This window comes from Rattus norvegicus, chromosome 4 (genome assembly GCF_036323735.1).
Source record: "Rattus norvegicus strain BN/NHsdMcwi chromosome 4, GRCr8, whole genome shotgun sequence".
NCBI classification, from domain to species: Eukaryota; Metazoa; Chordata; class Mammalia; order Rodentia; family Muridae; genus Rattus; species Rattus norvegicus.
In genome coordinates, this window is record NC_086022.1 from 130720571 (window position 1) to 130737541 (window position 16971).

General features: G+C 41.2%; 1 protein-coding gene and 1 non-coding gene across 4 annotated transcripts in view; one reads left to right on the plus strand and one right to left on the minus strand.

The window, feature by feature from the left end:
- Positions 1-16971, plus strand: part of Tafa1 (TAFA chemokine like family member 1) — a 504481-nt gene that overhangs the window by 425912 nt on the left and 61598 nt on the right. The gene's annotated exons all lie outside the window — the stretch shown is intronic.
- On the minus strand, positions 2419-2520 carry Rnu6-131 (RNA, U6 small nuclear 131). Its single transcript, XR_005504231.1, has one exon. It is a non-coding gene; the product is annotated as a U6 spliceosomal RNA (small nuclear RNA).

A 16971-nucleotide genomic window follows, 5' to 3' on the forward strand; every position in this document is an offset into this window, starting at 1 on the left:
CTTTAATAATCTGTGGACTGATTGTGTTGTATAGCTTACCTGGTCATAGCAACGGTCTTTGAACATGTCAGGCCTCAAACTTGAGCAAGCTACAAAAGAATCCAGGTATTTCTAGCCATGTTTTATGGTTTCTTATTTCCTAAAATTCTGGAGGTTGGACAAAGTATGGGTGAAGTAACATGTTTTAGGGTTTAATAGAACATATTGGCTAAAATGAGAACATATAACAGGTGGTTCTCCTGTGACCAAGAAGGTGGTGATGGTTCAGAACAATGGCCTACCACTTCGTGGCTTGAATTCATGCGAAGTAAGTATAGAAAAGGAGGAAGAACTCTAACAAAACATCTATGGAATCCTTTGTTTAAAGCGACTGAAATCTGAAGAATGTTCATATAGCCTATAATTGTATATATAATGTATGATATATATGTTCATATATATACACAATTTTATATTGTATACATACAATCTATACAATTACATATTGTATACATGTATAATATGTGTATATATATGTGTGTGTGTGTGTGTGTGTGTGTGTGTGTGTGTGTGTGTGTGTGTGTATAATTTCAACATTACCACCGACTTTGGAGGTATTGAGATACACTAGATGATTGATGACCTGTTAAAAACCACATATTTGAAACCTTAAGTCTTAGCCAAACATTGCTTAAAATATTCCACTTGGTTCCATCTCCAAGGATTATGGTTAGATAGATTTTTTTAGGGTTATCAAGCTAGCTGAATTAATATTTTTGTCAAATTTAGACAATGCAGAAACAATTTGTCAGACCTAGTTAGAATCAACTTTGGGGAGCAGAAGTAATGGATGGTCAGTCAGATTGTTTATCAGTTAATATCCCAAAGCTAGAAGCCATTGTCTCTCTCTCTCTCTCTCTCTCTCTCTCTCTCTCTCTCTCTCTCTCTCCCTCCCTCCCTCCCTCCCTCCCTCCCCCTCCCTCCCTCTCCCTCCCTCCCTCCCTCCCTCCTTCCCTCTCTCTCTCTCTCTCTCTCTCTCTCTCTCTCTCTGTGTGTGTGTCTATGTGTGTATGTGTATGTATGGGTGTGTGTAGTATTGGTTACATGTGTCTGCATGCATATGGTATTTGTACGGTGTGTTTATGTGTGTGCTGTCTGTGTATGTGTGTGGTGATGTTGATAATAATAGTGTGTATACGTACACACCAGTGTATATAGATGCATGGAGTATATATGTGCATGGTGTGTGTGTGTATATGTGTGTGTGTGTGTGTTGCATGTGTGTGCATTGTATATGTTGAGTGGTGTGTGTGGTGTTATATGGTATATGTGTGTGTGGAGTGATGTGCATGTTTATGATGTTTATGGTGCATGTGTGTGGTTCCTGGATGTACTACAGCTTGAAACCCTAGAAACACTGAAGGGACGGTAGGTACTTCTCCTGTTCCTGGATACCAGGCCCTTGTCACTAGCCGCAGCCCACCCAACCCCCATAGATTTGTGGCCATCAGTCACGTAAGGGCAATGCCCCCAAGCCCCTCCACATGTAGAGGACATGGCTACAGATCACATAGGCTCAAGACAGATCTCCATTTTAATGAAGTACCTAAAGGCCTGGAGGCTTAGCCAATAAGCTTTCCTTCCCAGACACTCCTCCCTGCAAAAGGTATTTAACAGCAGGCCCACCCTGAGATGACCTTCTGCCCTGACAATAAATGCCTTAAAACCATGGACTCTCTCTTTTCATTGGGATCCACCTTGGGGAGCCATGGGGAAGGCCTTTGCCTACAGAGCCACTGTCTAATCTCCTGTAAAAGGCCTCTCTGTGCTCTGAACTGGCTGTCACCAAGCCAAGTTCAAGCCAGCTTGTCATGTCAAGCCAAGGACTCTCACCCCTTGGGGCCAGCCGGAGCTTCCCTCCTTCATCCACCCCGCATCCCCGGCCCTGGGCTAGATCCAGCCCACGGCCCCCACTCCATTCTCAGCTCTTCCTCATTTCCCAGAGGTGCCTCAGAACTAGATGGCCCCAGCCTCCTTGCAGGCATGGGGACCCAAGCCAGCTTAGGCTCTTCTGCTGATCTCAGACTGTGCTCCCTCCCCAAAGGTGTCCCGGGGTTTCCCCATGGCCTAACACTCACCTGTCTAACAGCATGGGGTAAACACGGTCACTTCCTGTGACCTGCCTCCCAGAGCATCCATGCCCTGTGGTGCTACAGACGAAAGACACACATCCCTACACTTGTGCATATGGTACATGTGTATGTGTTTTGGTAAAGACTGACAGCCCCTGTGCTTGTTTAATATCTTGGACAGGCTTATACTACAGTGTGTCTGGCCTGGACCTGGCTGCATAGTCTGCACTGGCCTCAAACTCACATCAGTCCTTCTGCTCTAGCCTCTTGCATTCTGGGGTTACCACGTGACCCACTACTCCTAGCTAAACCTGTGAAACACTTCACAGATTTGGCTGTCACCCTTATGCAGAGGCCATGCTAATCTCTGTATCATTCCAACTTTAATAACTGCACTGCCAAAACTAGCTCTGTCTTTTGAAAAGCAAAGATAACACAGGCTCCTTGCTGTGCTTATGTTCAAGATAGGATTGTGCAGTCATGCTTAAATTTTCCTCCAACGCTGCAAGCCACTTCCAGTTTTTGAGGTCTCGAACAAGCTGAAATGAAGTGTTGTGTTTTGTATGAGTCCCCCAAAATAATCTGTCTCCCCAAATCCATGTGTTGGCAAGTTGATTCTCAGTACAAGGTACTTGGAAGGTAGAACCTAGTAAGTTTAGGTCATGTGTCCCCCCCCACCCCCGCACACATTAATGCCACTGTAACGGTTTGGTTCCCTTTCTTGTTTTTCTGGGCTAGAGATCCTGGTATCTGAACCTCCCACAGGACATCTCAGGAAGACCCTTGTGAGGTATCAGCTGGGCTCCGGAGCTCTAAGAGAGTAAACGTCAGATCCTTACAGTTGTTTCCTCTGCACTATTTCTTACAGCAACGCTAACACATTCACAGACAAACGCATAAAATTTAAGATTTCACTTCAGATTAATAATCATTTCGGAGCTTTTAATTCCGACTGAGAGGATCACAGATAAATGTGCTGTTTACGCCATGATAATACAAAATAAAATAGTGATCCAAGGCCTGTAAACTAGGGGGGAGGTGACAGAACAACGGCATATTGGCTTAAAGATATATTGTGACTCGCATTGTGACCCTGAGACTCTGTGCTACACATTTGACTTAGAGATGTCAAACTGCTGAATAGACAGTGTTTGTCTAGGAGAGAGAGGAGCTAAGTCCCTCCTCAGCTCCTTGGTGAGAGGGTTGGGCTTCCCCAGTTCTGCCCCTCACAACTAAGCTGAGTATCCCTATGCCTGGGTTCTCTTGGGACAGGAAAGGGCAAAGGAAATGCATATCAGTCATGTGACTGCTTTTTATCCGTTTCTATCAAGGCTTGCCCATTAGGGCACTGAGACAATTGGATAAAGTGAAGTTTTGAGATTATCCATGGCTTTCAATTATAGTATGTTTTGCTCTTTCAGACCCCTATTAACAGCCAGAGCTGGTTCGGCAACGCTGTTGAGATTTATAAGGCTTCCTCCCTGGTTAAATGCATTGAACCTGGGGCCCTCATGATCAGCACTTTTCCATTATCTTTAAAAATCCTTTTGTTCCAAGAAAGACAGATGTTTGCTACCCGCATGACTTTAAAAACTGCCAATTCACCAATAGCGACATCGTTTGGAATGAATCCCACAGGTGTCAAGTGAGTCTTTGTCGATGTGCTTAGTTCATTTCAAAGTCACAGGAGGGGAAAAAACATGTTTTAAAAAAGCACAATTTATGCATCATTTATTACTCACAGTCAAGAATGGCTCTCTCATTTTCTTTTTTGAAAAGTCAGACAGATAGCCAGTAAGACACTGTTAGAATGACTGTCCCCAGGAACAGGAGCGGGGACTGCTCCACTCTGCTCCTGGCCAGGCCACTGGCTTCGGTATTAGATCACTTGGATTTAAATTCTGGTTCTGAAATATTTTAAGTTCAATTTTTGGAATTAATGACTTAAGCTGTCTAAGGAGGTTTAGTCTTTTGGAAAAGAGAAAGGTTATTCGCACATATAGGGGCACCGTAAAGACTGACCTTCAAAAGTATACTTGGAGTCCTTCATAGTAGCATTAGTATCTTGATGGTGCTGGGTGGTCCAAGCCACACATGAGGTGAAATTATTTAGAACTAATTATCCATGCACAAGTAGAGCTAGGGGAATTGGATGGAAATATGAGAAGATGATGTTAACATTGACATTCCGGTTATGGAATCATATTGTCATGAAGGGAACAGTCACTCTGATTGGAACCTGGATGCACAGTACACATTTCCCCCTTACTGGTTTCTCAATTACATGCAAAACCATAAGTATCTGAATAAAAAAACGTGTGTGAAACATTTAACAGGTAGCTACATGGGGATCACTGAGGATTTTCAGTCAAATAGTGATAACTTTTTGGTAGAGTACTTTGACTAGTAGATTACTCTGACGGATGAAGATGGCTGAATAGTGTATCAGTTTAGCTTTAAATAGAAAAATGGAAGCCATGCTAGATAGTCTGATAAGATACATGTAAAATATATGGAGACATCTGACAGGAGAGCTAGGAGAGGGAGGAGGAAATAGTTGCCCACACCCAAAAAATCCTTGAAGTAATTGTGCATCCATCCAAGTCAATAGTCCCCACTGCTTTGAATATCAGACTGAATGATTGAGAGGAGCCCACAGATGTGGAAGGAGCCACTACCCGCTACCTCAGTCACATAGGAACACTCTAGTCCCCCAGCAGGTTGATGCTCTGAACTGTCTCTCAGAAAAATCCCACCAGAGAATAATAGCTACTATTCCTCTTCCATCTTCTCCAGCTTCTTGTATCTAAGCAGGAAACATACAGCATAGGATGCTAGGAAGTATGGTTATAAGGTTGCCCTGGTGACAAAGAGGAAATGTGGAAAGGTATGATGATGATGAGTTATGTTGTTGTGAGGTGATGATAGATAATTCAATCTGTCTGTTTGCATGCTCAGCATTTATAGTTTATATAGAAGATATGATTTATATCATATATATATATAAATTGAGAGGTGACACTATTTCCAAAGTACTACTGCCCGCCAGACAGCAACAGTGATGCAGTTTGGCTTGCTTCCTTCTTCAATGGCATTGGTCAAATGATGGTTCACTCAGATTACAGTCTACCATGATAGCCCAAATTCAATCAAGTACCCTCATGCAAAGAAAATGTCATTCCATGTCTTTATACCTCAGCCTTCCAGTTCAATAGCTGATGAAAACAGAGTTCAGGATGACCTTCCCTATTTTTCTCAGTCCCCATGTCTAGTGACCATAAGAAGCTTAAGAAAAAGGAAGAACAAAGTTGGATGCTTCAGTTCTTCTTAGAAAAGGGAACAAAATACTCACAGGAGGTAGAGGGTGGGAGGAAGGCAAAGGAAAAAGTGGGGGGGGTCAGGTATAAGAGAAGATGGGGAGGATATACACAGGGTCAAGAAATTGAACAGAGGTGTGTAGCAATGGGGGATGGGCCTAGTCACCAGAAAGTCCCAAATGCCAGGAAAGCAAGAGGCTCCCAGGACCCAATGGGGATGAGATTAGCTGGAATGCCCAAGGAAGGGGAGGGAGAACCTGTAGAGAACATATCCAGAGGTTAGGCAAGACCCCTGTTAGGGGATGGGACCACCCACCCACCCATCTCCAAACTTTTAATCCAGAATTGCTCCTGTCTAAAGGAAATACAGAGACAAAGTGTGAAGCAGAAACTAAAGGAAAGGCCATCCAGAGGTTGCCACACCTGGTGATCCATCCCACACATACAGATACCGAACACAGACACTACTGCGTATGCCAAGAAGTGCTTGCTGACAGGAGCCTGATATAACTGTCTCCTGAGAGGCTCTGCCAGTGCCTGACAAATACAGATGTGAATGCTGGTAGCTAACCGTTGGACTGAGCACAGGAATCCCAATGGAGGAGTTAGGGAAAGGCCTGAAGGAGGTGAAGGGGTTTGCAACCCCATAATAAGAACAACAATATCAACCAGCCAGACCCTCCACCCAGAGCTCCCAGGGACTAAACCACCAACCAAAGAGCATACACGAAGGAACTCACGACTCCAGCTGCTTACGTAGCAGAGGATGGCCTTATCTGGCATCAGTGGGAGGAGAAGCCCTTGGACCTGTGAAGGCTTGATGCCCCAGTGTAAGGGAATGCCAGGGCAGTGAGGTGAGAGTGGTTGGGTTGGTGGGTGGCCCCATCCCCCTCATAGAAGCAGGGGAGGAAGGATGGGAAAAGGAGTTTGCGGAGGGGAAACCGGGAAAGAAAATAACATTTGAAATGTAAATAAACTATCCAAGAAAATAAATAAATAAATAAATAAATAAATAAATAAATAAATAAATACTATTAGTAACAACACACAATAGCAGGCTAGACAGGTAACAGTTACCCAGGTCTTAACATTTTATATATCCCTTAACACATTCTTAACCATTTCTGTTCTCCATGAAAAGTAGATTTATATAGTGGTCAGACACAAAAACAAACTGACAAGAGACTATGCCAAAGTGAATTAAATTAATTATCACTTCAGGACGGTCTCTTGTAAAGTTTTTTGTTTGTTTATTTGTTTGTTTGTTTGTTTTAAGTAGCACACTAGAGAGGCAATGTAAGTAGCAAAAGATAACCGTAACTCTTGGGATGCAATTCCGCTTATCACATTAGTGGCTTTGTTTTCTCAGAGTGGCTGTGCTTATCATATTGACTTTTAGAAGTGTTGAGCGCTCCTCTAGGCTGAGATGTGATCTGCTGATCCAATTACCTAATCAATCCAATTCCTTATCAGAGTCACTCGGGCTCTTTGTGCTTGGAATCGGAAGTCTCCTGACCAGGATTGAATGTGAAAAGCTTGTGTTCTCATTCTTCAGAATCATGTTTTCAATGCTGGGGTCTCATCTTAAGAAGCCCAACTTTAAGCTGTTCAGAGTGAGAGAGTCTTCAGAGACCAGCACCATTCAACTCATTGAGAAACATGCCTGAAACCTCACCCACTCATCTCAGAAACGAAGAATTGGGAACATAAAACTCAATTGTGATGAATTTATGTTTAAATGTCTTATCTGCTTGTGTCTCAGCCAGGTGTACACCAACACTTAGGAAGCTTGAGGTAGGCAGATAGTAAAGCCTTGACTCAAAAGTAAACAAAAACCACATAACTTTCTACATATTTAGAAATAGAGAATTATAATTAGCAATTTCATAGGGCTAGTATCTGTTTTGATACTTTAAGGTTTTTTTCCATTAATTAATTTGTTTGTTTACTTTACATCCCAATCGCAGCTTCCCCTCCCTCCTCTCCTTCTAGTCCCTCTCTCTTACCTCTCTTCCCATCTTCCCTTTCCTCCTTAGAGAAGGGGGGACCTCCAATAAATACTAACCCACTTTCAGCTATCAAGTTGCAGAAGTTGCCGATCTACTGCTAAGGCTAGGCAAGGCAGCCCAGTTAGGGGAAAGGGATCCAAAAAGCAGACAAAAGAGCCCTGGCTCCTGTTGCTAAGGATCTCACATGAAGCCAAGTTACACATATATTACATATGTATAGAAGGCCTAGGGTTGTCCCTTGCACACCCTCTGGTTGGTGGTTCAGTTTCTGTGAGCCCCTGTGAAACCAGGTTAGTTGATTCTGTAGGTTTTCTTGTGGTATCTTTGGCTCCTTCAATCCTTCCTCTTCCTCTTCCACAAGATTCCCCAAATCTGTCCAATGTTGGGCTGTAGGTCTCTGCATCTATTTCAATCAGCTGCTGAGTGAAGTCTCAGTTCACAGTTATGCTAGGCTCCTGTCTGCAAGTGTAGCAGAGTATTACTAATAGTGTGGGTTCTCTATCATGGCATGGGTATTAAGTTGTACCAGTCATTGGTTGCCCTTTCCCTTAACTTCTGCTTCAACTTTATCCCTGCACATCTTGTAGGCAGGACAACCTGTGGATCTAAGGTTTTGTGTCTGTGTTGATGTCCCCGTCCCTACAATGGAGGTCTTTTTGGGTTGCAGCACGTGGCCATTTCAGGTTCCATATTCTTATTGTTTAGCTTAGGTTCACCTCATAGAATCCTGGGAATTTTGATTGTCTTAGGTTTCATGCTCATCCCAGAGATGAGCTCTCCCTACAGATTCCAGTTCACGCTCCCAGATCGCCCTTCCTTAGGTTAGTCCTCCCCACACTTTATTGGTTTTAATTATGGCTTAAGATGAGGTCATGGTCAAATAACTATTGCTAAAAACCATTTAATAAGATCTATGGTCTCAATTACACAAGCCTAAGTGGATTATTTTCTAATCCTCATCTTTTCATAGGATTTGTTACCAAATTTTTGACAAGGAGATAGATGCAAATGCCATACTAATATTAGCTATAATTACTAATGGTTCTAATATTAATATTAAAGTAAAGTGTATAAGTTTATCACAGTAATGGTTTTTTTATTTTTATCACTATGCACCATAGATAGTAATAAGCTGCTAGACTAGATACAACATGGACACATGCATGTTTCAGGGAACTTACAACAAACAGTAGCACCTGCATCTGGGATCTCTTGCATCCTTTCAACTTCTAGTTTATTGTCTATCCCTTACCTCTGTTAGCATGTATTCATTTATTTCTTTTTAGACTACTAATCATATGGTTCAATTTTTGCAGTATATTTTTAAAGCAGCTGTGACAATCATCTAGATTGTTCTATATGAAACATATTTCTCTGCTCTTATCACTACTGAGTTTTCCGCACATTGAATATACCACAATAATTCACTCTTGAAATGTGTTCAACCTTTCTTGAATAATTGAGTTTGGAACTATTGTGCAGTATGAGTTTTTATAGACATCTACATACATATCTCATGGCAAATATAAGTGAGTATTTCAATTGATTATAAAACTAAGAGTTGAATTACTGGGTCAAAGAATATGTAGAAGTTTAGTTGTAGAAGATTCCACTAAAGAGACTATTTTATTACCAATAGTTGATATGTGTTTGTGGTATGCCTTTATGTCTGTGTCTATGTGTATGTATGTGGGCGTGAAGTGTGTGTACCCATGAACAAGTATGCAGAGGCAAGAGGAGAACATTAGATGTCTTCCTCCTTAGTGTTCTGCTTCATTTTTTGAGATGGGGTCATTAAACTTAAAGCTTACTGCTTTGGCTAGGCTGTCTGGCCAGTAAGCTCCCTGGACCTCCCTATCTTCACTCCCTAATATCCTGGTTACGGGCAGTGTAAACCAGTCAGATTTTTCATGGGTGCTTACGATTTGCACTCATGTCCCCTTGCTTGCGTAGCAAGTACCCTTACCCACTGAGCCATCTCCCCAGCCCCAGTGTTCAGTATCTTTTAGTTTAGGCATTGTTTAAAAACCCTCACTTTTGGATGGATAGAAGTATCTATCATTTTATTCTGAGTTCAAAATTAGGAGCAAAAAACATAAATCACATGGAAATGGTTCTACTGGTAGCTAAGGGGTTCTTTTTCTTTTTATGGAATATTTAGGTCGTGTGCCTGGCCCAGAAAAGAGACAGGGTTTTTAAGTCACGCAATGAGATTTTGGCACGAAGAGGACTATCAAAGCCCAGAGTTAAAGTCTGTCTTTGGAAGTCTGAGCAGACACATCACAGTGACTCTTGAGCTCTCCTAGGTGGCGGCAGCTGCATTTTCTGTCTCATTAGATATTCTCAACTTTGCCACTCTCTTTGTTTAACAAATCGGAACATGATATGGCAAGTTGACAGAAGTGTTGAGGAGAATTCTCAGTGATGCTCAGAATGTGCTCAGAACACCTGTGCACGCCGAGTTGGTCCGCTCACACTTCCAGCAAGGAAGTCAGCAGGCCCCTCCTGAAGGAGAAATCGGGAAGACATTTTAGCAATCTGCTTGATATGATATCTAGAAACTTATATGACATAAAAGGAAAGTTTTTAAAATGAGAATCACTTGCTGTGATACTTACAGTCTGTGAAACAGAGAACTTTTTAGCAGATATTTTTTCACTACCCCACATACAAAGGGGCTAAAATCTGACATGGTCTCTTGACCCTTATCCTGGTATCATCTTAGTAGCACGTGGTACTTGACCAGCTATGAAATAGGAACAAAAGGTAAGAGCTTATTGTCATTTCTCAGACATTATTTAAAGTGGTCCTCAACTTCCATTCCAATACCCTTATAATGAATCGTATCATTAAAACGACTGCAAAGCTTCTAGGCAAACATATGTACGCACAAGTTTGGCAAATATTGACTCTATATTTCTCTATAAGACAAATTCCAAATAGAAAATTTATTTCATGGACTATTAAATATATATTATTCTTTAATAGTCACAAAATGGCACATATATTATACATGTGAACTTGTATGCCCTACGTGGCCAATGTGAGCACACTTACACTTCATGTGCTGTTTTATATGATTGTGGTTGAACATTGCTCGATAGAAATAGAAGCTCAATCTAAATGGGACATTGCTGGTGTCTTACTTAGCCCCTAGATTTTAGTGCTCATTCAGTATCAAACATGAAGGTTCTGTAAGGTTTTTAAAGGAAACAGTGGTAGAACGTGTCTCTTATATTTTTATATGGCAACATACGGTTTCATTAAAGGGCAAAATTTTTTAAATCATGGGGTGAACTTTTAATACAAAGAGAACAAAATTTATGTGCCCGTCATAATCCAATAGTATGATGTCCTCCTCTATAGGATCCCTTCCACTGCAGTGTAACCCTCTCGGATCTCTAGACACCTTTCTGAACTTTCAGAGGATAAGTTTTGGAAAAAATCAGGAAGGAAGTCTGATGGTCAGAGCTGTTACTTGATGACACAATGAAATCACAGGTATTAAAGGAATCCACTGCAAACATCGTCAGTTTGTAGACTCCTGTTTATTAGCTATTGACTGTCACCTGCATACTATTAGAGGAATTTATTGACACCTTACTATGACAATAGAAATAGAAACTAGAAAGTCTGTAACAGCATTTTAACCTGTTAATTGTCTGGGAAGCATTATCCATTATTATTATCCGGCCATCATAGAATCACCACAAAAGGTTTATGTGTTGGAACAAGTCCCTAGCTGGTGGCATTATTCAGGATGTTTCTGAGAACATTAGAGGATAGGACTTAACTGAAGAAACCAAACCTGGGAAGATGTTCTTGCTGTTTATCTTGTTCCGGACTCCTCCCTGTCCTGCTCTCTGCATCCTGTGTGTCATGACATAAGAGGTCCTCCTCTGCCACCTGCTTCCTCCTCCACGACATTTGGTTCAACAAAGAAGGGGCCAAGGGACCATGTATCGAACCCTTCAAAACCCCGAGCCAAAACGATGTTTTCATAGTGGTTTCTGTCATGTATTTTGCCACAGTGATGAGAAAATTATACAACCATGCAAGCACAAAAGCCATTTCACACATTATTAAAACTAATGTGGACTTTAAACTAGAGCTAATCACATTGAGACCTGAAGAGTTTTTGAAGAATTAGTTGGCTTTACTTCTCGTGGCTTCAATGAAGATCCAGACAGCTCTAATCCTTATCTAGCTTTTGCATAACGTATACAGCTAGCTTATTGTTGCTGATGTTCTCTTTTTATCTCTAAAATTAAACTATCATCGACCTCCCTGAGGGTGTCAAGAGACTCTAACTTGTTAATTTATATAAAATGGATAACAGTGCTCCTTTCATAGGCCAATACTAATAAACAGTGAATTTTCAGTTAGTCAAAATTTTTGATCAATTTTGTCTATCAATGTTGATCAATTTAAGAAATCTGGGCACCTTCAAGCTCTTCCAGTTCTTTCTCTGATTCCTTCAACGGGGGTCCTATTCTCAGTTCAGTGGTTTGCTGCTGGCATTCGCCTCTGTATTTGCTGTATTCTGGCTGTGTCTCTCAGGAGCTTGAAGGGGCTCGAGACCCCATATGTACAACAATGCCAAGCAACCAGAGCTTCCAGGGACTAAGCCACTACCTAAAGACTATACATGGACTGACCCTGGACTCTGACCTCATAGGTAGCAATGAATATCCTAGTAAGAGCACCAGTGGAAGGGGAAGCCCTGGGTCCTGCTAAGACTGAACCCCCAGTGAACTAGACTGTTGGGGGGAGGGAGGCAATGGGGGGAGGGCTGGGAGGGGAACACCCATAAGGAAGGGGAGGGGGGAGGGGGATGTTTGCCCGGAAACCAAAGAATTATTATTAAGTATTAAATAAATTAAAAAAAAAAAGAAATCTGGGCACCGAAGATGTAGCTCATCATTAGAGCTACAAGACTAGCATAGGCAGTAGGCCATGTTTATTCCACAGTTCCAAAATATTAATAATGATATCAGAAATTTAACACAAGCACGGTGGCACATGCTTTTATTGTAGCACCTTCAGAGGAAGGAAAGTTTCTGTGAGTTTCAGGCCAGCTTGATCTAAATAGCTAGTTCCAGGCTAGCCTGAGCTACACAATGAGACCCTGTCTCAAGAAATACAAATGACATAGAAATCTATTTTTAGTTGAGTGATACGATAATATAATATAATGATATAATTTCAAGATAGTAACTCTCTCCCTTTTCAATTTTTTCTGTCATTTCTTTTTTAGTTTCTGAAGAATCCCCCAGAAAACATTTTATTGTATAACTACTCCCCCAAGGCTTCCCAGATCTACTCCCTTTGTTACCCATCCAACTTTGTGTGCTTTTTTCCAATTTTTATTTTAAAAAACCCATCAGGATTTGTTTGTACTGTCCTTATAATCATGGACAGTGGCTAGCATGCCGGGGATTGTGTGCATGACTCACCATCTCCCTATAACTATCCATTGCCAATACATTCTCAATTAGGATGGCAGTTTGTGCCTATCTCCCTTTTCCAGGCTGGCATTTTTCATCTCTCTCAAGCTTACATAGCCGCAGCCACTACGAGCTCATATGTACGGCTGCCGTCCTATGTCCAGAAGACACTGTTTCCTTGTAGTCACTCACCATCTCTCTGGTTCTAACAATCTTTCCACCTCCTTTCCATAATGATCCCTGGAAGAGAGGTGTGTGATATAGGAATCCCATTGAAGGCTGAGCATTCTCCAATCTCTTATTCTTGCATGTTTATCAGCTGGAGTCTTTATATTAGTTGCCAACTACCGTAAATGAAATCTTCTCCGATGAGGATTGAAAGGTGCACTATTCCACAGGTATAATAAGCCATTGTGAGTTAGTTTGATACCATGTTCACTTAGCATAATAATATTAATAGGTTCTCCCCTAGAGCCCATGAGCCATCTAACCATAGCTTTTCGGACCAAAATTAATGCCACGTATGGTTTTCTTTTGTAGAGCAAGACTTAAATCCAATCACAAAGTGGTTGATTACTTATATAATGTTCACTCCATTATTGAACCAGTGAATATGTCCTACCGGGTCAGTTGCTAGTGTAGCTCACAGTACATAGAACTGGGTAAGACACTTTTCTCCTCTGAGAGTGTACATAATTCCTTCTAGCACTATGAAAGTTAGCAAGTGATAACGAAACCTTCAAATGAGCACCAACTTGATTTCTCCGTGTTTTATGACTGACGTTTGAGGCGTCTGCAGCAATAGGGTCTTACTAACTAGTTCTGGAGGGTAACCAGTGTCATTGACAATAGTCTGTAATGTTTTATGTCTAATGAACTCCATTGGCCAACAGCATGAAAAAAGGCAGCTGCCAGAGCGAGGTGGTTCCCAGAGGCCCTTCCCCAGCACAGAGAGGAGAGTCAGAGTTGTAGGGTCCTAGCTGAAAGGACATCTCATAGAGGAGAGGAGAGGAGATAAGAAGTCAGTGAAGGGAGTAAAGGAGTCAAGCATGATGGCCAGGGAAATCTCTCAGCTGCCTTGCTAGCAATCAGGCCACTTCTGTAGCTCTGACGAGCAGTCAGGCCATTTCTGCTGCTCTGACTATCAACCAGGTGCTTCTTTATTTATACAAGATTCACAGAACAAAGATAGACTAATAACTATCCACGTGGTACAGAATACATGTTTGACTTTTCATTACATGTCCAGGGTCAAAAGTTCAGTCGCAATTAGAAAATACAAACAGAACAGATTATTCTTGGTATTATTAGCCCTATAACTCCAATTTAAAGAATCTAAAGAATGTCATCTCCAAAGCAAACACATTTCTAATATGACATCCTGTGTTTAGGCTGGCAGTGTCTGCTGATTGGAAGCATAGCAGACACACAGGAAGAATCTGAACTGGCCTTCTTATGGGTAGCAAATACTAACACCTAGTTCTTTCACTCTATGTTTCATTATCTATGCTATAAAGTAGAAAATATTTATTTTAGTCAATCTGTCTTATTTATTCCTTCAAGAGCATATGCTGTACAACCCCTTATCTTTAAACTACATTTTTAGAGACCTCTAAACCTATAATAAAAAGAGACCTTGAACCTATTGTTCTAACCAGAGTTTGTCACTTGTCTTTATTTGCCCTGCATCAATTATACTGTTTGAATTAGCTCAGGGGCAGATACCCCAAGAAGATTCCTGGAGTAATGGCCTCATCTAGCTATGTGCTCATCTCAGCTTAATGATCTCCGGGGCATAAGGACAACTTCCAAATAGTGGCCAGATAAAGTTAATTTTAGGATTTTCGTAAAAAGACTCAGACATAATTTTTCTCAGGAAAAGATATAAAATGAATCATAATGCAGGAAGTCTCCATTAATGTAACACACAGAGACCAAAACACAAAAGTTAGAGATAGAAGGACAGTGATTATAGCAGTCTGCTCAGTTTTGCTGGAACTGTTTAAAGCCACAGTGCTGAATTCATGACTGTTGCCATGTCTAGTGAATGTGGCTGTGTCAGGCAGCCCATTTCTGGCACTGGGTTTTTTATTTGTTAGCATGTATTATCTAATTTAGGCTTTGTTGTCCCCCATATATATGATATATAATATATATGATATTTATATGTATGATATGATATATGAAGTATATGATATATATAACACACATATATGTGATATATGTGATATATATGATATATGACATTTGTGGGGCAGCAAGCATATGTTTATTTAGTAATATATTTATGATTATTAATTGTCATTAATTATTAACAATTTTATAAGCATATATTTATTTAAGAAAGCTTCTTAGCAGTGGGATTCCTATATGGATTTTTCAAAAAGTTTTTAGTGTTGTTTATCCTTCTTTTACCCTTTATCAATATTCCTTCCTCTACGCTGTCCTGCCATCAGCCATCCCAATTCAATCTTTCCTGTTTCTTTATACCTCTATACCCCTGTGTTCTATCTCTACTTCCTTGACAGTCACCCCTCTGCCAGATACTCAGCTAACTTCATCACAGAGCAGTGATGATCATTCTGCCTCCTAACTTTAGCACACAATGCCAGGGTACTTTTCCTAAAATGCAACTTCTGCACAGCTTTCCCCTATTCAAGGAAAACATGGGCCTAGCATGTGTTTATGAACGTTTACTGTCTATTGAACTCCTGCATTACAGCTCCTGTGTTTGAAGGTTGTGAACACACAGAATAGAAGAAGAGGCCATTTAAGATGCTGGTCTCTGTAGTAGGACCGTACTTGTTGGGAATTATTATCACAGTGTATGGGAAACACTGATGCCGAGAAATGTCTGTGACCTCAGGAACCAGAATGGATAAAGAAATCTGAAGAAATTGTAACGAAATGGCCCATGAATGGCAATGAAGAAGGGTTTCCACTGTGCTGTCAAGGACAAGCTAGCCAATATCCACATGCTTGCCACACTGATCCCATTCCTGTTTCTCCTCCTTACAAACCCCTGACTTCCCCAGGAAACCCACCTGCCATTATTCTCAGGCTTTTGGGAGACTGTCTTCAGGCCTCACTCAGCAGGCTAGAGCTGATATGATTAAAACAGGGCTTTCTTCAGGCCAAGGTGCGGCATGTGGTCCAATTGGAACCAATGCGGTGACATTTTCCATGGGATTTCTGGATGTTCACAGCCCTGGGAGATCATGGCAGCCTTGTTATAATCTCAAGTAGACAATCTTCCTGGGGTTGTAGCCAATGCAAGAAAACAGAGCTGTAGAGAGACAGAAACCAGATCCAATGCCAATTTCAGCCTCTGGACCTAGAAATTTCTAGTCAATCCTATCCCTGTGTTCAGTTACTGGATCCACTGGATTCAGCTTTTCCTTATGAAAATGCCAATTCTATTGCCTCTTGACAGCACCTGAGGTTTTTGCCAGAAGCAAAGAAGGAAGACATTCTCAATCAAACCCCAGCAAGTATTCTATGTGCCAGAAAGAAATAGGGGCACCCAGTCCTCAAGACGAAGTACTCTTTCTTAGCTGCTATATCAGGTAGACAAGAGAAATCAGCTTAGGAGACCTTGACTGAAATGCAGGACTCACTTAATGAAGAAAATTGTATGTTGTTTTAAACAGTTATGAGGACTGAAGGAGCTTAGCAATTAAAGTTGCCTGTTGTTGCAAGGATGAGTCCTCTAATTCCCAGAACCAGTGTAAGTGTGGTGTGGGTGTGGCAGCCCTTGTAACTATAGAACTCAGAAGGTAGAGACAGAAAATCCTAGAGTAAGCTCTCTGAGCATATTAGCCATGCAGACAAGGTGTCCATTCTATTAGGAGACTCTACCAAAACAGAGTGGTTGAAGAAAACTCCAGATGTCAACCTCCATATACCTATAAGCACATATGTGCACACATACCACCTATACACATTCAAAAATGCATACATATAATCATACACAGCATGCAAATAAAATGACATGACATATAAACATTAGAATATGTATGTTTTCTGTGGCAGGGCAGATATTCTGACTTTGAAGGCCAAGAGGTCTCATCTGTTCCTTTTCAAAACT